Source organism: Hypanus sabinus, chromosome 13, assembly GCF_030144855.1.
Source record: "Hypanus sabinus isolate sHypSab1 chromosome 13, sHypSab1.hap1, whole genome shotgun sequence".
NCBI lineage: Eukaryota > Metazoa > Chordata > Chondrichthyes > Myliobatiformes > Dasyatidae > Hypanus > Hypanus sabinus.
This window is the reverse complement of record NC_082718.1, coordinates 99776142-99798202: the sequence shown is the minus strand read 5'-3', so window position 1 is coordinate 99798202 and position 22061 is coordinate 99776142. Positions and strand designations below refer to the sequence as shown.

General features: G+C 40.6%; 1 long non-coding RNA gene across 1 annotated transcript in view; it reads left to right on the top strand.

Moving 5' to 3' along the window:
- LOC132404204 (uncharacterized) overlaps window positions 1-22061 on the top strand; it is a 238517-nt gene that overhangs the window by 38687 nt on the left and 177769 nt on the right. The window contains exons 3-4 of the long non-coding RNA XR_009515460.1: window positions 2879-3036; window positions 6053-6155. This is a non-coding gene — a long non-coding RNA (uncharacterized LOC132404204). The remainder of the gene's footprint in view (window positions 1-2878; window positions 3037-6052; window positions 6156-22061) is intronic.

Genomic DNA, 22061 nt, shown 5'->3' with positions numbered 1-22061 from the left:
AGTCCTCCTCCAATCAGGTTTCTGATGTTCTGCCTTGTTTACAATCAAATTCCAGTTTTTACATAGAGCAAGACCTTTATCTTGTTAAAATTAACTGGAGAAATCGGTGGTAGTAGAATACTGCATTCATGTTGGCCATAGGATTTAATTTGGCACAAAGCTACTGAGCTGTGCCAATGACTTTGGGGACTGCCTGGTAAAGGAAGCCATTGAAATAAAACTAAAGGAAAAGAATTTTATCAAAGATGAATGTCTCACACTAAGTAAGAGCTGGAATTCGCTTGTAAACAAGGTAGGGCAGTGGAAACCTGATTGGATGAGGACTAACCAATCAGGAGGGACAGAAGATGAGGGTATAAATACCAGACTAGATGTACCCAGACATCATCCCTGTCATCAAAATGTCTGTTACGGTTGATAACTGTACGCAGCTGAAAGCCCAAGAAGAGTTTATTCATCATATATGCCAGGAAAGCACTAGATCCTTTTTCAAGATGGCAGAGTTTGTCATTGAAATATCATTTAAAAAAATCGATACCCGTACCCAGCTGGAAGCCCAAGAAGGGTTTATTCATTGAATTGTTTTCTCTGGAGAGGCAGAGGGTGAGGAGAGTTCTGATGTCTGATAGAGGTTTATGAGGAACATATTGTAGACAGAGAAGACAGACAGTATCTTTTTCCCAGGATTGAACAGTCTATTACCAGAGGGCATGCATTTAAGGTGAGAGGGATAATTTCAAAGGAGATAAGAGGGCCAAGTTTTTTTCACAGGGAATGGTGGGTGCCTGGAATGCACTTACTGGGGTGGTGTTAGAAGCAGAAACATTAGGGACTTTAATGAGAGATTTAGATAAGCACATGAACGTGAGGTAAAATGGAAGGATATGGATATGATGTAGACAGAAGAGATTAGTTTAGTTGGCCACTTGATTACAAATTTAATGGCCTGTTCTTGAGCTGTACTGTTCTATGTTCTAAAGAGACAAAAGCTGGGTAGAAAGCACTAAATGGACTGAAATATTTCATGTAAGAAACAAGGTAATATATTATGATATGTATTATAAAACCCTGGCAATACAACCTAATACGAGGAAGGTGAATATAGTGAGGAAAATCACACTTTCGCTTCCACCTTATTTTGTTTTCTGACAGTTCACTAGTTTTAACCTACCTTGGACTTGTATAAATAACAGTAAGCTTGTGCATATGTGTACTGCTCCATCTTATTGCAGATTGGCAGAGGCAGACAAGTAGTCAGGATACATCTGATTCGGATTCAACATTGGAGTTATCTTGTGTGTTTGTTAACATATGCCCTTACATTCCTTGCCACCACTATAATCAGCAGAGGTGTCAGCCCATTTATGTTTCACATGTTAATGCTTCCACTCAAAGAGGCAGAAACTTTGGGGAAAACAAACTTGTTAATGGCTCATATGGGAGTTTTATACTGTGTACTTCCAATGCCAGGGAATCTAACAAAGGAAATATCCTTAATTGAAAGACTGGAAATAGATATTTGTTGAGACTGATCTTGCTTCTTGGCTACAAGTTCAGTTTAATGCTATGTGACTGTCTAATTCATTGCAAATATTAGTGGGATTGGAGAGCATACCTTATGAGAGTAGGTTGAGTGAACTTGGCCTTTTCTTCTTGGAGTGACGTAGAATGAGAGGTGACTTGATAAGATGATGAGAAGCATTGATCATATCATATGGATAGCCAGAGACATTTTTTCCAGAGCTAACACGAAGGTCATAGTTTTAAGGTGCTTGGAAGCAGGTTCAAGAGGGATGTCAGAGGTAGGTTTCCACACAGAGCGGTGGGTGCATGGAATGAGCTGCCAGTGATGGTGGTAGAGGTGGATACAATAGTGTCTTTTGAGAGACTCTTAGATAGGTACATAAGCTTAGAAAAATAGAGGGCTATGCGGTAGAGAAATTCTAGGCAGTTTCTAAAGTAGGTTACTTGATCCATACAATATTATGGGCCGAACGGCCTGTAATGTGCTGTAGATTTCTACGTTCTATTATCTTTGAGAACTGTGAAGCAGTGGGTTTTCCTGTCACCAAGTAAAATGCAAATCATCAAGATTTGCTTCCACCTTTGTTTAAAAGCAAAATCATCAGTTCATCTCAATTCTATGGGCAAACCCCTGCACAGTTCCTTTAATGAATCATTGAATAAAGTTGGACTCCTGTGACTTTGAAGAGGATTTAGCTTGTGTTATTCTCCCTTCATTCAACAGAATCCTTACTGGACAGTTAAATGTAGGGCAGCTCTGAAATTAATAAAAAATGGCAAAGAGTTAAATAATCAATGCCAGTTGTGTACAGATTCACTTCTCTTTATGGCAAATGACTGACAGACAGCTTCTTCTTGCCTCTAAAGCTGCCTGTTGCTTTGATCTTTGTCTGGAAACGGGCACAGTTTCAGTGTTTCTGCAGGTTAGTTTGAACCATTAATCTAATGTTCGTATGCTTGATAGCAATGACCATCAATCACTGTACGACTTATCTTGCAGCCATGGCAGCTTTTCTTATTAATAGCCTAATTGAAGGTTAATGTCTTATGTGAAGGCCAGTTAGAAATGTATATATGCCAGTAAACCAGCTTTGGCAGGGATGGGCAATACATGTATCCAATTGAAGCCAAGTGATAACAGAAAATTATAACTTAAAAAAATCCTACCTAATGTTCATTATAGCATTCTTCATATGCTCCATTGAGCAAGTAAAGATGACTTTTTATATAAGCACTTTAGTTAGGCATTTCTTCACCTGGAAATCTTGATGATCTACATTTGATGTTTGGTGACATTTATTTTTCCTGTTCAAGCCAATGGTAGTCTTACACATTACCTTCACTCGTCTTCTAGAGCAACAGTGGAATCAATTAATCAAAGTACGTTCCTGTAAGTTCTACTCGGAAACCTCAAATTATCAACGCTGAATCAAAACATTGAAGTAATCCTTGCTAAAGGACAGAACTCAACAAAATAATCTGTGATAGAGCCAGTCACCAACTCTACTCATGGTAGGTGCCAATATCTATCATTTATTCTGTTTTTGTTTTGTAATCTGGGCAGAATTAGCAAGACCTTATCTAATTGCTTTTGAACCAAATGGTTTGCTAGGCCATTTCAGAAAGCATTTAAGATGATATTGACAGATCAAGAGTCACATTCATGCCAGATGTGTAAATCTGTCAGATATCCTCTCCTGAAGGAAATTAGTGAACTGGATGTACTCTGGTACTTTGAACACTTGTAGTCATCATTATGAAGAAGTCATTTCTTTCCCAATTCTAGATTGTTAACTGAATTCAAATTCTATTGTCATGCTGGTGTGTGAACTTTGGTATCTGAATTGTTAGTCCAGTCCTCTGGAATTCTGCTCTGATAATTTAACTGCCTTGCCCCACCTCAAAGATTTGTGACACTACAATGTGGGAAAACGGGAAGGTGGGTAGAAGTACAGGATGGAAAATAAAATTTGAATAGCACTTGAACGATTGTGCCTATTATCTATAACTAGTGCAAAACATGAGTTAATAAATAAATGCCAGATACCAGCTTTAAACCACCTCAAAGATTTGTGACACTACAATGTGGGAAAACGGGAAGGTGGGTAGAAGTACAGGATGGAAAATAAAATTTGAATAGCACTTGAACGATTGTGCCTATTATCTATAACTAGTGCAAAACATGAGTTAATAAATAAATGCCAGATACCAGCTTTAAACTATCACTCTTAAGGGGAATGAAGTGTATGTAACCCCTCTACTTTTAAATGAAATGTCCGCTCATAATTTCGTTCTTCCATTCTCCCTGTTCTCCGTGGTCCTGTATGTGATTTTCAGTTGCTTTTTCCTTTAAGGATTTTGTGGTCACAGGCGGCTAGTTTTCACCTTCATTGCCTCTGTGACAAATCATCAAAGTACTTCGGCCTTTTTTGTGTTGAGCTAATTTTCAACTCATTGAAGTTACTGCAAATGAAAAGTCTGTCATTGGCTGCCAGCCTGTAATGCCAGTCTTACAACTGGGTGGCAAGCTGAAAATTGACCCTGTGGTTATTCAGGTGATAAAACCACACATATTATTTTACAAGTGGATTTCATGGGCCTCTGGGGATGTATGAATATGCACTTTACAAGAGCTTGCAATTCCATCTAAATGTTCCTCTGTCCGGAAAAGAACTAATTGCAGCATAAAGTACGTTTGATAGCTAGGTACAATTTTTCCAAGTACTCCTCGTTGCTTATCTAACTATTATTAGCAGTAAATTTATGAAATCAAATGCTGTCCTTCACATTTAATGCAAGACTTTCTTTCCTGAAGTAGGTTGCAGTTATCAGAATCAGGTTTATTATTACTGACGTTTGTCATGAAATTCACTCTTTGATGGTAGCAATGCAGTACAGGACATGAAATAATACCATAAATTGCAATAAGAAATAAAATAAATAATGCAAAAAAGGAATAGTAAAGTGCTGTTCATTGGTTCATGGACAATTCAGAAATCTGATGGCAGAGTGGAAGAAGCTGTTTCTAAAATATTAAATGTGTGTCTTCAGGCTCCTGTGCCTGATGGTAGCAATGAGAAGAGGGCCAGGCCCGGATGGCGTCGATCTTTGAGACCTTGAGGTACTGCATTTTGAAGATAGCTTCAATGGTGATAAAGCAACCCTCTGCAGCTTATTTTGATCTTGTGCTTTGGAGGCTCCCTACCAGGCAGTGTTGAAACCAGTTGGAATCCTCCCCAGAATAACTGTGTAGAAATTTGCTTGAGTCTTTGGTATTTTATTTGCTAGTTTTTGGTATTTGATGAGAAAGGATGGATACACCTAATCAGAGGGGAGAACTGGTCTTTCACTGGGTCAACATCTTGGAACTATTCTCCCTAAAGCAGAGTGGTCATGCCCAAACCTCAAGGACTGTGCCAGTTTAGGAAGACAGCTCAATACCACCTGAACATGGCAACTAAGTGCTGCTTTAGCCTGCAAAGCCCACATTCTTCTTAAAAATAATATATACATCCATAGATTTTGTTGTGCTGAGCTGGGGATTTATATTCTCTGCAATACACAAAGCACTGGAGGAGCTCATTGTCCAGGCAGCATCAATGGAAGGAAATGGAGGTTCGATGTTTCAGCCTTAGATTCTTCATCTAGATTGGAAGAAAAAAAGGATCCACCTGGATCCAGCCTTTCATGCTCCATCTGCTTGTATTATCTGTCTCCTTTCGTTCTTTCCAGTCTAGAGGAAGGGTCTCAGCCCAAAACATTGACAAACTATTTCCCTCCATTGATACTGCCTCCAGCCCTTTTTTTTATTGCTCCAGATTCCAGTATCTTCAGTCTCTCATGTCTCCATACATTTTCTGTCATTTTTAGGATTCTTGTTGCTATGAAAGCCTTCACTAATCAATAAGAAGACTGTCCATGCATAGGATAGCCTTTCATGGAGATATAGTCTGGTGAAAATGAAACTGTCTATGCCATTACATAGCAAGATTTAGACAACACTCGGACAAGGCCCAGTAAATGGCAAATACAATCGTGGTTGAAAGTGTAGCAGATAATGACAGACAAAAGAGCACCTACCACCTAATACTGGATGCTTACCTGCATTGTCATCACTGATCTCATAATATCAACAATGTCTTTTAACATCTTTGAACTATTTTTACTGTGCCCATGGTCTGTTTTTTTTTAATCAATTATGCTATTGTTTGCACTGTTGTAACTGTATGTTGTAACTATGTGGTTTTGTGCAGGTCTTGTAGCTTTAGTTTTTGGTCATGTTTTGTCTGGTGGGTTTGGAGCTCCTTTCCGGGGAACGCGCTAAGATGGTAGAACAATATTAATATGCAGCAGCCTGTCCGGACTCTGGATTGGGGATTGCCAAACGTTATGTGGATTTTCTGGTGTAGTCTGTTTTGTCATATGCTTTTGTGATATCATTCCGGAGGAATGTTGTCTCATTTTTAACTGCATTGCATTTGTGGTTTCTAAATGACAAATAAACTGAATCTGAATCTGAATGTATCAGGCGTTCAACTATGAAACAAGAGAAAATCTGCAGATGCTGGAAATCCAAGCTACATTTACAAAATGCTGGAAGGGGGAGGAGACAAGAGGAAGGTGAAGGACAGGTAAGGAGCTAATGTAAGGAATGCACCAATGGTCCCTCTCTCCTTCACCATTCCCCATTTCCATTTCCCCCTCTCACCTAATCTCCTTACCTGCCCTGGTGCTCCCCTTCCTTCTTCCATGGCCTTCTGTCCTCTCCTATCAGATTCCCCTTTCTCTAGCCCTTTATCTCTTTCACCAAACAACCTCCCAGCTCTTTACTTTACTCCTTCCCCTTCTCCTGGTTTCACCAATCACCAACCACCTTGTACTTCTTCCTCCACTTCCTCCCGCCTTCTTCCTCTGACTTCTCATCTTTTTTCTCCAGTTCTGGTGAAGGGTCTTGGCCTGAGGTGTCAACTGTTTACTCTTTTCCATAAACGCTGCCTGGCCTACAGAGTTCCTCTGGTATTTTATGTGTGCTGATTAAGCTATGAAAACTGTGGCTACAAGAGAAGAACAAAAGATGGATGGACTTCCTGATGCCCTGTAGCCTTTCAATCATCTACAAGGCAAAATCAGGAGTGTAATTGAATATCATTTACCTGTTTGGATGAGCAGAGCTCTAGCAACATTTAAGAAACTTGACTCTGCACCCTAAACATTCATTCATACAATGGTTGCAGTCTGTTCCATTTATTAAATGCAATGCAGTAAAGACAGCTCCAACAGCACCTCCCAGCCTGTTACCTCTATCATCAGACAGAGAAAGGAATACGACACCTTGCATGTTTCCGTCCAGACCACACACCATCCAGGTATGAAATAGATCCCTGCTCCTTCATTGCCAGTTCAAAATCCCTGGTGTACCAACCTCGAAGTTGCTTCACCAGGAGGAATGAAATAATTCAAGAAGGCAGCTTGCCACCAGCTTTTGTAGGCTAATTAGGAATGAACAGTAAACAACAGGCTTGCTAGCAATGGCTATACTCCAAAAATCTGAATAAAAAGGAAAGATTCTTGTTGTTGCTTAGTTCATATTGTTTGGACCATGTTATTCATTCTTTAGTAGGTCTTCATGAGGAGGCAGTTCCATTTGTTCATTAAATTCATATTGTTGAGTGGAAGCAGGGGCCTCTGATATGTGATTGGTCAGACCATTGACATTTTGTGTGTTTTCTACTTAAAATGGAAATCAGTCTTGTATTCAGTGGAAGTTTCGATGACTTGTTCAAAGACATCTGATCAAAGGTGTAGAAAACTGAAGCAAAGGTGGTCATGGTCGTGCTCTTGGAGTTTTTAATGATGTTCTTTTCAGAAAGCTGCTTCATTATAAATTGATGAAGGGTCTCAGCTCAAAGTGTTGGCTCTTTATTCCTTTCCATAGATGCTGCCTGACCTGCTGAGCTCTTCCAGCATTTAGAGTGTGTTACTCTTTATTATAAATTAATATTGTCAAGCCCTTTGCAAATTCCCTTGGATCTTGAGCAGTCAGAATTAACTGTCTTTAGCAGAGAGTAATAAAAACAGAAAGCAAGTCAACCCGTGCTGCTTGGCAATCGAGAAAACATTGTGTGTAGATCTCGTTGTGTTCAGACTCCCAGGAATGAGCATCGATTTCAAAGGAACTTCAGACACACTGAAAATCTTGTGTCATTGGTAGCAGTGATGCATCTGCTGGATAGTTGCATTGAATGCATTACATAATTGCATCATCATCGGGGTTTTATAGCATCATGCATTCCCCATGTTCTAGTTATGCCAGGAATGGCTCGTGCTTTCTTTGTATTATGCACCTTTGGAAGAATGAATTTAATGTATCAGAACTAAAATTTACATTTAAATGTCCACATCATAGTAATTTAGTATCTAAACAAGAATGGAATGTCTATGTATTTTCCCTATGTCCCTAAGGATACATTGGCCATAAATAAGTGTAGTGCATATTAATGCACCTCCCCTCAGTTAACCTTTTTTTTTATTGGCTTGTTAAGCAATGATTAATGGAAAACATGCTTATTTTCTTGTACTGGCCTTCAAATGATTATCTTGCTTTCAATGTGCATGCTAGGAAAAGCACCATTTCTTCCCTGGAACATTGTCTACTGCACGCACATGCATGAGGTCTTCAATGTATCTGTCCTCCAGGTGGATAGATGAAGAGAATAATGCAGTTGAGACATAGAAGAGATGTATTAGCATATCTCACTTTGCTGCATGTATTGGGGAGAAGAAATATCTCCGTTGACAGGCCAAAGAGAAACACTAAATGTTATTAACACCCCAACAACCTGACTGTTGTAGGCTATAGAAATTTTATCCACATCATGAGCAACAATCTCTTAATCTTCAGTATACATGTCTAAGCCAGTTAGTAAATACTCATCTATACTAAGCCCTTTGGCAGCACTTTATCTATGGACTTGTATGCGTTGCCAGTTCAAGTGCTGGTCTAGGTAATATTGTGAAGGTACCTGCCTCCCGCACCAACTTAGACAGTGTATTCCTGATTTCAACCTCCAATCTGGTGTAAAGTTCTTCATTAGATCCCCTTTCTCTTCTCACTGCTGCTATCACAAAGAAGGTACAGGAGCCTCTGGACTCTCACTACCAGATTCAGGAACAGTTATTACCACTCAACCATCAGGTTCTTGAACCAACGGGGATAACTTCACTCAACGTCACTTTCCCCATCACTGAAGCATTCCAAAGACCTAGGGCTCACTTTCAAGGACTCCACATCTCATGTTCTTGGTATTTATTGCTTATTATTATTTTTCTTTCTTTCTTTTTGTATTGGCATTCTTTGTTGTCTTTTGCACACAGGTTGAATGCCCATGTTGCTGTGGTTTTTCTTTGCTTCTATTATGGTTATTATTCTACCATGGATCCCCACAAGCAATCGAGTCATATATATCGACATGTATGTATACAAGGTTTTTCTTCAGCATTATGCAAATAAAAATCAAATGTCACCTGAACGAAACAAGAGAGAAGCACTGGAAAATAACAGATTCTTCAGGTTGCTTTTGGAAATTCAGACAGCCACAGGCAGCAATGAATCGACTTTGCAGCTCAATCATACTTCCTGCATTTGGACCACTGCAAAGGGACTACCATGATTCAGGGGCAGCTCAGTTTTCCCAGAATACCGCCAGGTCACGCTGCTTGCACATTGCACATGTAGCTGATCATCTGCCACCCCTAATGCCAAGAGTTAGCTGATTATCCCAATGGAAAACCCAGGTTCTGGAGCTGTATATCTTCCATACAGCTTCCACCTGCTGCGGCACCTTGTACTTCGCTGGTGATCTCGTCAAGGATCCAAAGTGGTCTTCCAAAGGCCCCAGTTTCCTGGTTGCAGCATCTCCTCTTGAGCCTAGACTAGGTTAGACTGATTTAAGGAAAATATTCTCCTATCCAATCAATGAAACAAGGGAAAGTGGTTCTGTTTCTAATATTTATTTAAGTTAATATCGTTGTTATGATTATGTTGATTTTCTTTTTCAAAAAAAATTATCAGGTAGTATCTTGAGCAATATCATTGTTGTTACATGATCCTAACTATTGTACACAGCTCAGCCCATCACAGGCAAAGTCATACCCATCATTATAAAGAATGCTGCCATAAGAAAGCAGCATTCTTCATCAGTCTTCCATCATCTAGGCCATGCTCTATTCTCTCATTACCACCATTGGGCAGGAGGTACAGGAGCCTTGTGTCCCACACCACCAGGTACAGGGACAGTTATTACCCTACAACCATCAGGCTCCTGTGCCAACATGGATAATTTCACTCACCTCAACATTGAATTGATTCCCACAATCTACAGACTCACTTTCAAGGACTCTGCAACTCATGTTCTCAGTATTATTAATTTGCTTTTTTTTAAAAAATATACTATTTGCATGATTTGTCCTCTTTTGCAAATTAGATGCTAGACATTCTTTGTTATTTATAGTTTTCATAAATTCTATTGTATTTCTTTACTTTCCTATAAATGCCTGCAAGATTTATGCTGCATCGGATCTTATTTATTTCAACACATTGATGATCACCATCAGTGCTCCAGGTCGGTGTCTCACCCTTGACTCAGGCAATGTTCCAGGGATTGATTACACTGTGTATCCCTGATGCGGGAGTTTGCTGGGGTGCAAGGACTACTGGAATTGCCTGTGAATTTCCTGAACATGCTGCAACAACTGGAAGTGGTCATTATTTTCCTTGTGTTTCTATCTTGTTTCATTTGGGAATTTGATTGGACTATTTATCTTTAAAGATGCTTCCATTTACTTGGAGCCATCCATGTGGGTCACCTTTCCTTTTCACTCCGGGCTGGGGGCCAAGATAATGAATTGCAAGTCAGATAATTTGACTTAAAAATGGAACAATTTCTGCAATGAACGGCCGTCTAGCCGAGTGGCAAACTGAAAACCCAACCCCTCCAGGTTTCGCTGAAAGGTTTCCATTTTGTTCCTTAAGCAAAGACCTTTGGTGGAAAAATTTTAATCTTGCAGATTTCACAAACAAATAGTAAGTTGCTTTACACACCTCTAACTGCTCTTGAATTTCCTCCCTATTACTGCAAATAAGGCCAGCCAGTGGTGTGGTGGCATCTGCACCGGGGTTTGAGGTGAGTGGTCCCGGGTTTGAATGCAGCCGGCTCTTTGCATGTTTCCATCTGTGCTGGGTTGAGCATTAAGCTAGTAATTCGGCCTCGTAAAAAAAACAGACAAATGCTAAAGAAATGATAAGGTTGCCGCCTGAGGTGCTACAATGCATGGAGAGGAACAACAACAGCTATAAATAAGAAACATTAACGTCCGTATGTCTTGTTACAACACAGAGAGGCACTATCAGAGAGGCTCTGATAGATATCTGTATGTTAATAGTGAGTTATTTAATGACAGGGTCAAAAGGATATTTGCAGTGGAGACTTGGGTCATGCTGATAGGTAACGTTGGTTGCGTCGCAGGTAGGTGTGAATAAGAGGGGGCAGTTTAATTAAACGTGAATGGGCAATCAAACTCACTGCTCCCTAACAGTCATAGATAAGTGAAGTTCAACGTAAAAGTGAAAGACTTCTTACCTGTAATCTGTTGTGTGTTATGTAGGACTGTACTTGACCTTCTGCCAGTAATAGTTTTCCAATATTCTAGTGACAATTTTACCTTAATTAACCTGGCAGTTAACAGACATTGATGTAAAAGTAAATTATGTGATTGCTCTAATAACAATTTTTAGATTTAAATCATCCTTATATCATATACACAAATGACGTCAGTCCTTATAAAGAGATCAAGGCATCCATGAATTCAAAATGCATACATGAGGAAATCTGTAGATGCTGGAAATTCAAGCAACACACACAAAATGCTGGTGGAACGCAGCAGGCCAGGTAGCATCTATAGGGAGAAGCACTGTCAACATTTTCTTTGTGTTCTTCATTAACTTTGCCTCCAACTTACACCCTGTCCTTAAGTTTACCTGGTCCATTTCTGACACCTCCCTCTCCTTTCCTGATCTTTCTGTCTCCATCTCTGGAGATGGCTTATCTACTGATATCTACTATATGCCTACAGACTCTCACAGCTACCTGGACTATTCCTCTTCCCACCCTGTCTCTTGCAAAAATGCTATACCCTTCTTGCAATTCCTCCGTCTCCACTGCATCTGCTCTCAGGATGAGGCTTTTCATTCCAGGACGAAGGAGATATCTTTCTTTTTTAAACAAAGCAGCTTCCCTTCTTCCACCATCAACTCTGCTGTCAAGCGCATCTCTCCCATTTCCCGCACATCTGCCCTCACCCCATCCGCCCGCCACCCCACTCGGGATAGGGTTCCCCTTGTCCTCACCTACCACCCCACCAGCCTCCGGGTCCGTAACTTCCGCCACCTCCAACGGGATCCCACTACCAAGCACATCTTTCCCTCCCCCCTCCTTTCTGCTTTCCGCAGGGATCGTTCCCTACGCGACTCCCTTGTCCATTCGTTCCCCTATCCCTTCCCACCAATCTCCCTCCTGGCACTTATCCTTATAAACAGAATAAGTGCTACACCTGCCCTTACACTTCCTCCCTCACCACCATTCAGGGCCCCAGACAGTCCTTCCAGGTGAGGCGACACTTCACCTGTGAGTCAGCTGGTGTGGTATACTGCGTCCGGTGCTCCCGGCGTGGCTTTTTATATATTGGTGAGACCCGACGCAGACTGGGAGACCGTTTCGCTGAACACCTACACTCTGTCTGCCAGAGAAAGCAGGATCTCCCAATGGCCACACATTTTAATTCCACGTCCCATTCCCATTCTGATATGTCTATCCATGGCCTCCTCTATTGTCAAAATGAATCCAAACTCAGGTTGGAGGAACAACACCTTATATACCGGCTGGGTAGCCTCCAACCTGATGGCATGAACATTGACTTCTCTAACTTCCGTTAATGCCCCTCCTCCCCTTCTTACCCCATCCCTGATATAATTAGTTTTTTTTTCTCTCTCTGCCCATCACTCTGCCTGTTCTCCATCTCCCTCTGGTGCTCCCCTCCCTCTTTCTTTCTCCCTAGGCCTCCTGTCCCATGATCCTTTCCCTTCTCTGGCTCTGTATTCCTTTTGCCAATCACCTTTCTGGCTCTCAGCCTCACCCCACCCCCTTCAGTATTCTCCTATCATTTCACGTTTCCCCCTCCCCCTCCTACCTTCAAATCTCTTACTATCTTTCCTTTCAGTTAGTTCTGACGAAGGGTCTCGGCCTGAAACGTCGACAGTGCTTCTCCCTATAGATGCTGCCTGGCCTGCTGCGTTCCACCAGCATTATGTGTGTGTTGCATGAATTCAAACCAGTGTTTTTATGTTTAATTGAGTAGTGCTGGGGTCTAGATGTTAGTATTAGTAAGAATGTGATGGTAATCATGCCTTCCATTTATCCTGCTAGGAAGTTATACATTCTGGTCTATTTCTGGTCTATGCAAACAAAATATCTGTCATGGGTTAGACAAATAAACTCTTCTCGGGCTTCCAGCCAGGTATGGTTTTGAATCTAACTAATGTTTTGATGACAAATCCACCATCTTCACCAGGGATACCTAATGAAGATGGTGAAGTTTGTTATCGAAATGACGGTTATAATTGATACTTGTACCTGGCTGGAAGCCCGAGAAGAGTTTATTCACCATGTAGGCCAGGAAAGCACTAGATCCTTTCAGCCAAGGGTCTACCCAATATTAAATTGTTACTCGGAAGGAACGGGACGGAGGTATAATGACAAGTAATACTTCTGAGTAGGTTGAAATCAGTGACAATATCCAGTTTTGTAGAATGTAACTTCATTTGGACTAATCAACTGAAACTATTCACTCCATGGTACCAAACTGCATTCCTTCCTCAGGATCAGATTTTCTGTTTTGATTGCATAAGCCTCTATTATTGAAAGGGTTTGATAAATCCCCAGCAGAACTGCTGACTGTGGAAAAAACATGGATTCAACTTTAATTCCTTTGAAGAAAATGCTTCAGATAATTGTACTCAAAGAAACAATGTAAGACATTTACAAGGAAATTTAAGAAAAAGTGAAACACTTGTCACTGTGGTCCTATAATGTGAAATTTAATTTAATCTAGCTCATTATCCTCACTGATACGTGATTAAATGGGATTACCTGTTTTCCCACTACCTTCTGCTTTGCATCTTGCATCTACTGAGCAGAAGCTTTATTTTTCCAAATTGTTTACTGAAAATCCACAGAAGTGCAATTTTTTCATATTTAAGAAGTAATTGCTTGCCTCTTGTTGTTCATGACTGGGTAAAGAGTTGTTCCGTGTCATCTGCAAAGAGAGTTTCTGATGTACGCAACCTCTTGCATTAGTTACTAATGTAATCTTTACTGAGTATAGACTGCACATAATTAGCTCAAGTGCTATGAAAGGGATGTTTACAGCTGAAGTGTAATATTCAAACAAACCTCTTTAGCTAATGAATAGATCTGCTTTCAGATGGCAATAAATTCCAGGAAGACAAATTGGTAACCTGGAATCAATTAATTTTCATGAATCACTGATTGCCTTTTTACTCTTTTTTATTTACTTTTTGCTTTGATTTATGCATGCAATGAAAAACCTGTTGTCTTATCAGTAAATATCTCTATTCCAATCATTAATAAAGATAACGGACCTTACGCATAAGGACCCAGAGTAGTTGATGGAAACTATGTTGAGAAAGAACATGAGGACATCTGGAATGAGAACAGAAGTAGGCCATCTGTCCTTTGATTCTGCTCTGTCATTTGTCATGATCATGGTGAGCTTTCTACCTGGACAGAACTTTCTACATGTTTCTCATACTCGTTGGCACTGTTCATATACTGTGAAATCTGCCTGTCTTTGTTTTGAACAAACTTTCTGGGCTAGAGAGTCACATTTTTTGTGAGTGGCGGGGGGGGGAATTTGCCTCATCTGAGTGGTAACTGCGGAGATTGTGACTTCCGGTTGCAGAATCCTCAGCAAAGGGATGTGGCACAGCAGACGGCACACTGCTGCTTGCAGTGGCAGCAACCTGGCTCAAGTCTGCCGCTACCTGCAAAGAGTGTGTATGTTCTTCCAGTGACTCCGGGTGCTCCGGTTTCCTCCCACAGTCCAGAGACCTATGGGCTCGATTTAGCAAGTTGTGGGCTTGCTATACTGGCATCGGAAGAATGCCAACGCTTGTGGGCTGCCTAGCACAATCCTTGCTAGTATTGATCCGATGCAAATGACTCATTTTGCTGTATGCTTCAATATTTTGATGTACATGTGACAAATAAAGCTAATCTTTATCAGAGAAACAGTTTCCCTAGATCCAGCTTACATAACCCCACATAGAATTTTGCAAGTTTTAATTAGGTCGTAGAATTGTACGGCAAATAAGTAATGCCTTTCAACCCACTTTACCCATGAAGATAATTACGCCTGTCTACTCTAATCCCTTTGCGCATATTAAGTCTATGTCCCTCAAGCCTTTCCCATCTAAGTATCTTTTAAACATTGTATCCACCCTCGGTGTGAAAAACTTATTCCTCAGCTCTGCTTTAAATTTCATCCCTCCCTCCCCCACCTTAAGCCCATACCCTCTATTTATCAACTGACTCCCCTGCCCTGGGAAAAAGATTCCATCAATCCTATCTATGCCTTCATTATGTTATAAATGTCCATAATTTCACCCCTCAGCCTGCACACAATTTATATGTATTTTCTGGGGAAAACTCTCTCAGTTTCTTTGAAGAAATTGCTATAATTTGTGTTTTTTCTGCTCTTCAAGCCCCACTCAGCATCATTGTCTTCAGTTGATGAAAAGTTTTAAATAAGTACTCTGTATATTTAATGGGCTTTACATATTATTTCAACGTCATGCAAAGCTATTAAACATTATGGTACATACGTCCTTAAGAGTGATATTTTCATCATTACTAAAGATGGCTTTGGTACTGGCAATTAGAACCACTGAAACTCTATTAAATTCCAATAGTAGATTCAATGAGGTTATGTTTAACCTCAAACAGACAGTGGTCGAGTGGTGTCATTGTGCTGTGTGATACCATCTGAGCTATAGTCATTATCATTTGGGCTGTTTCGCATCGAGAGATTGGTCTCCGCTCCAGCTGCTCTCTGTGAATGCGAGTCTTTGAAATGTTGCTGTGGGTATGGGACGCGGGCAGAGTATTGATATTGCAGGCACAGTTATAATAGCATTGAGAAGATGGGCAGAAGGAACCCTGAGCAGCAAATCAAAATCAGCAAATTCTGACTGGAATCAATATTAATGCATATCCTGTGGATACCAACATAACTTTTATCGTGTGCATCTGGGGATGCCGTTTATCATGTTTGACACAAGTAAGGAGTCGTATAAAAGTCCTTTAAAATAAGATGCACTCTATACTGGGATGTATGGTAATTAGCACACTGGTACCCAGACAACTGGTGAAAATCTGCAGATTGTTTATTTTCTATAAGGGGAGCCAGGGAGGGATGAAGGGACGTTGATAATGTAGGTTACTGGGGAATTTTAACCTCCATGAAATAACCAGTTTCACAATACGTGGGAAAGAAGCTTTTTATAATTTTCAGTCATAACCACAATCCATCTCCAACTGCCATTTTGCATTTTTAATACCGTTTCAATATTGTTTAGTACAGTTTCCAGTACAGAACTGTAAAGGAGAACAAAATAAATTTTACTGCTGATCCAGAGGAGCACAAAAAAAGCTAAGATCAGTAATGTAATAATTATAAAAAAACAATAAATATATAAGATAGCTCATATACATAGATTGTATGTCCATGGAATTATGCTAGACACAGCAGCATCTGTACATAAGGTGACTGATAGGAAATGATAAAATAGTGGGGAGGGGTGGGTTAGTGGGTGGAGGTGTTGATCAGCCTTACTGCTTGTGGAAAGTAACTGTTTTTGAGTCTGGTGTTCATGATGCAGATGTTACATAGCAACCTCCCTGATGGAAGAGAGACAAACAGTCCATGAGCAGCTATTGGCCCTTTTCCAGCTCCCTTCTGTATCTATCTCCTTGATGGTGGGTAGCTTGGTGCCGGTGGTGCATTGGGCAGTTTTAACCACCCATGGTGGAGTCTTCCTGTCCGCTGCAGTGCAGTTTCCGTACTGTGCAGTGATGCAGCTTGTTAGGGTGCTCTCTTCAGCACATCTCTAGCATGACGTGAGTATAGATGTGCAGAGCCCAGCTTTTCTCCGCTTCCTCAGAAAGTGGAGGCATTGGTGAGCTTTCCTGATTGTGTAGGATGTGCTCTGGAACTATGAGAGCTTGTGAGGGATGAGTACTCCTGGGAGTTTGAAACTTCTTCTTTCCACTGCTGTGCTGCTGATATAAAGAGAGGTATGAATGATGATGTGTTCTCCTGAAGTTGATAACCATCTCCTTTGTCTTGTTGACATTGAGGAAGAGGTTATTTGCCTGACACGAAGCCTCCAGCTCTTCCACTTCCTCTCTGTAGGCTGTCCCATTACTGTTGGCTATGGGCCCCACTACTGTCGTCTTATTGGCGAACTTGACAGTGTGATTATTTGGGTGTTTGGCTGTGCGGCCATCTGTGAGCGGAGCGTCCAGCAGTGGGCTCAGCACACAGCTCCGGGGAGCACCCTTGTTGAGGATGTCAAGGAGGGCGGAACATTGGTTCATCTTGACTATCTGAAAAATGATCATTTGTTCTGTGAAAGGTTTTAAGGATCTCTATTCTTAGCAGTATTTTTACTTTAGGAACATAAGAAATGTGAGCAGGTTTCTATTATGTAACCCTTCAAGCCAGCTTCAACATTCAATAAAGCTTGGTTTCAGTGACTATCCTGTCTGTTACCCAAACACCTAAGCTATTCTGTGGATCGAAAACTTGTCTTCCTGGAGGTTGGTTATATTGAACTCCTAATATTCAGTTTTGCAAGAAGAAATTTTACCTTGTTTCTCTCTTAAATGGGTGACCATTCCATGGACTGTTGGTTGATTCCCCCAACTATGGAAGATGGTTGCATCATGGCCTGGTATAGAAACACCAATGGCCAAGAATGGAAAAGCCTACAAAAGGTGATGGATACTGGCCAGTCCTTCACTGGCAAAGCCCTCCCCACCACCGAGCACATCTACAAATTCAATTTCAAGGGTACTGACATTTCAACCACATGCATGTATTCCGCCAACAAGACAACATTCCTCCACACCAAGGAGCACATTACAGTACAGATAGCTCACACACGACATACAAAGTAATATTGCCACAAATAATTTGTGCATTTTATGTCTCAAGTTAAAACAGTACAACGCTGCTAGCATTTCCTGGTGGCAGGGAGTTCAGTCGTCTCCTGGCCGGGGGAGGAAGCTGTTTCTCATCCCTAACAGTTCTTGTCCTAACGCCGTGGTGCCTCCAACCTGATGGTAGGGGGTCAAAGAGATTGTTGGATGGATGGGAGGAATCATTGCCAATGCTAAGGCCCCAGCGTACACGGCACTCCTGGTAAGTATATTGAGTGGAAGAGAGACCCTGAAGGTCCACTCAGCATTCCTCCTAATTCTTTGTAGTGTCCTGCAGTGAGATGTCTTGCAGTTCCTGTACCAGACGGTGATGTAGCTGGCCAGGACACTCTCGATGGTGCTCCTTTAAAAAAAAATTGGTTAGAATGGGGGGGATGCGGGGGAAGGGACTCAATCACCTCAATAACCTCAGGAATATCCTCAGGAAAGCTGTGCTTTCACGACTAAAGAGATGGTGTTGAGGGACCAGGTGAAATCATTGCCACAAGAAAGTAGCGTCCACCATCTAAGCCATGCTTTCTTCTCGCTGCTGCCATCAGGAAGGAGGTACAGGAGCCTTAGGTCCCACATCACTGAGTTTAGGAACTGCAATTACCCTTCAACCATCAGGCTTCTGAATCAGCGTAGGTACGTTACTCAACTCAGCACTGAGCTAGTTTCACAACACATGGACTCTCTTTCAAGGATTCTACAACACATGTTCTCAGTACTTATTATTGTATTATTATTTCCTATTTGCACATTGGTTCTTTTTCATCGGTTCTATTATATTTCTTTGTACTGTGAATGCCTGCTAGAAAGTGATGACGTATGGTGGCATATCTGTACTTTGATATTGAATTGACTTTTATTTTTTACAGTCTCTTGACCTATTCATATTTTTTTGTTATTCTTTTGCATCATCTTCCCAGATATTCTCGAAACAATAGGACATTTGGCCAAAGTACACTCATGTCCTTGATCTAAGTATCTATAACTAGTTAAGGCTCCTCCACCTGTTTGATGCACCATATTAGTTATGGTTTTCTGACCGGAAATGACGCCTGTACCTTTTTCCGTTGGTTAACTGAACATCTGAGTATGTTACTCCCAGTATCTCCTCTCTATGTGGCACTTTACCTACTGTCTTTTGGAAATCCAAATACACTGCATCTTCCTGTTCCCCTCAATTGACACTACCCTATGCGTGCACAAAGAATTGTAGTTAACTGAGCAAGTAAGATCTGCCTTTCATTGAACTTGGTTGATTCTGCTTGATTGCATTACGATTTTGTAGAGTCCCCGATGTCACTTTCTTAATATTGGGCTCCAGCAAATCCCAGTGATAGATGTGAGGCCAACAGGCTAATGGGTCCTGTTTTCTGTTTCCTTCCTTTCAGTCTAGTATAACTTCCTCCCTCTGCTTCTCATGTGAGATGAAGAGTTCTTGAAAGTGGGTCCATCGGTTGTGTGAACATTTCAATTATGGGGCAAGTGAAGCTGAATGAAACTATTCCCTTCCGTTCAAGAACCTGATGGTTGAGGGGTATTAACTGCTCCTGAACCTGGTGGTGTGAATCCTGAGGCTGAAGTAACAGAGGTTAATTATTTCGACTTGAAAAGGAAAGAAATGGAAAGAATTACTTTTGTAATTCTCTATTGTACAAGTACATAGCGCTCCGGCTGTTATTTTGTTCCTGTATCTGGCAACAATTTCAGTGTGGAGTGATTGCAGGGAAGGCAGATTTGATAGTGCTTTTATCTTGGACATCATAGCAATTTTGTGCATACTATTTTTTTCCCAGTAGTCTTCCAAGAATTAAAAAAGTGTATTGAAAAAGTTTAATGTTGGAATACAACGGAAGGACTTTCAATCTGCAGTGGAAGCTTTTCTTCACAATATTAAAGTGACAACTTTATGGGCTTGGTGAAGATGAAGATTAACTGCATTTGTGAAATTGTTGATTATTCCAGTGGTAAGTGATATCATTTGCCAATCTATTTTGTAAATGTGCATTTAAAATACATATTTAGGGCAAAATTCACAGTTAGGAATAACACACAGCATTTGCCGCTGATGTTGAAAAGATAATCTGCTCAGTGATAATTTACTGGTAGGCTGGCTGGGTTCCTCTCCTACTGCTGCTGATAAGACTAACCATGCGGTAATGGGATCACGTGAGGCTCTCTGCCTCCGGTTAGCTTACTTTGAAAGCTAAAAAAGTCATTTTGAACAGCTGGAACTGTCGAAGACTGAATTGTTTCTCCCATTCAAAAACTATGAACAAATCCAGCTATTTTAAAGAAAAAAAATTCTGATGAGACATTTCCAAAATTTGAAAGCATTTTTGATTTAAGATTACAAAACATGTAAAAAAAACTATAATAATTGCTACTTACTGTAGATCTTTGTACTCAGAAGGTATATTGGATAGTGACAGGTGCTCAAAATATATGGTCAAGATTCTGATCCCTGTAGTGCAATTCTCTGGAGGGGGAGGGAAACAGAGAGCAGGGCAGCAGCAAAAGAGAGAGACAGTGATAGAGTGGAAATTAGTAGTTAAATTATCCCAGCCTTGTTTGCATCCACTTCCTGGAGGTCAAAAAGCATTGATTAAACATAGAACAGTTCAGCACAGGAACAGGCCCTTCATCCGAAAGGTCTTTGCCGACCACAGTGAGAAATTAAATCCATTCTCGTTGCACATGAACCATTTCCATCTATTCCTTGCATATCCATTTGTCTGTCTAAAGACTCTGAAACATTACTTAGATATCTGCTTGCAATACTACCATTGGCAGCCCGTTCCGGATTTCTACATTCAACTGTGTGACAAAAACTTGTCCTGCATATTTTCTTTAAAATTTACCCTTCTCGTCTTAATTGCATGACCTTTAATATTTATTAATAGATAATTTCTTATCTATTATAATAACTTTTGAAAACAGAAGGGTTTAAATAATTATTAATTTCACTGGAGGTTTTAAATAATTATCAATTTATCTATATTCATGATCGGCTCAATAGAGGGGAGAAAATAGCATCCATTGAATGAAAATAAATCTTATTTAGTCACAATAACAAATTGCTGGAAAAAAATACTCAGTAGATCAAGCAGCATCTACAGAGACAAAGGTCGACCTCTGGGGTCACATCGTGTTACAGCTCTCATCAGAAACATCCACCACCACTTCAGCTCCACAGATGCTGCTTGACCTGTTAGTTCTTCCAATAGATTTTTTTTTTGCTTCAGATACCAGCTTTGTCAGTCTCTTGTGTCTTCCTGTTTCTTCTTCAGAAAGAATGAAGAAAATATTCATATTGTGAGCAAGATAGACAAGTTGTAATAACCAACATGCTTGTTCTTTATCCTTCTATTTAAAAGTCACAGAAAAAAATCTTTTGAAATGTCGGGCAGATTCTGTATTCTATTCTAGTCAAACAAGGTTCCAAGCCAGGTAAACTTTGGAATTCACAGGGATATTAATTCCAAATCAGAGTCAGGTGTAATATAGCTGGAATATGTTGTTAAATTTGTTACTTTGTGTTGCTGAGCAATGCATAAAAATACTATAAATGACAATAAGAAATATATATTTAAAACCATAAACAAGTAGTGCAAAAAGAGCAAAAACAGTGAGGCAGTGTTCATGGATTGATTCATTGTTCAGAAACCTGATGGTGGAGGGGAAGAAGCTGTTCCTACAATGTTGAATGTGTGTCTATGGCTCCTGCATCTCCTCCCTCAGAAGAGATCCTCAGTGAGTGGGTGGGAAAAGGGGCTTGTTTTGCTTTTGCTTTTGTTGTTGTTGCTTGTATTGTTTTGCTGAATACTGTAGGCATGTTATGTTGGTGCCAGAATCTGTGGCGATACTGGCAGGTTACTTCCAGCACTTCCTTGTGTTGGTTGTTAATGCAAATGACACACTTCACTGTATGTTTCAATGTGCATATGATAAATAAATAAATCAGAGTCTCATCTGAAGTCAAGTCTCTTCTTTCTGGGGCTGGAACACAAAACTGGCTGCCTCTTAGCCTCAGATACTGTACTGCCATTGACAGGAAAGCTCTTAGGTTTTGCTGCCGGATGGGGCACCTTCTGATAATACGATTCTTGATCCCCTGGGCTAGGAAAGCTGCCGTTGCCTATTTTGCTACAAGTGTATCTCCTGTTAACTGATCACAGATCGACACTGAATGAT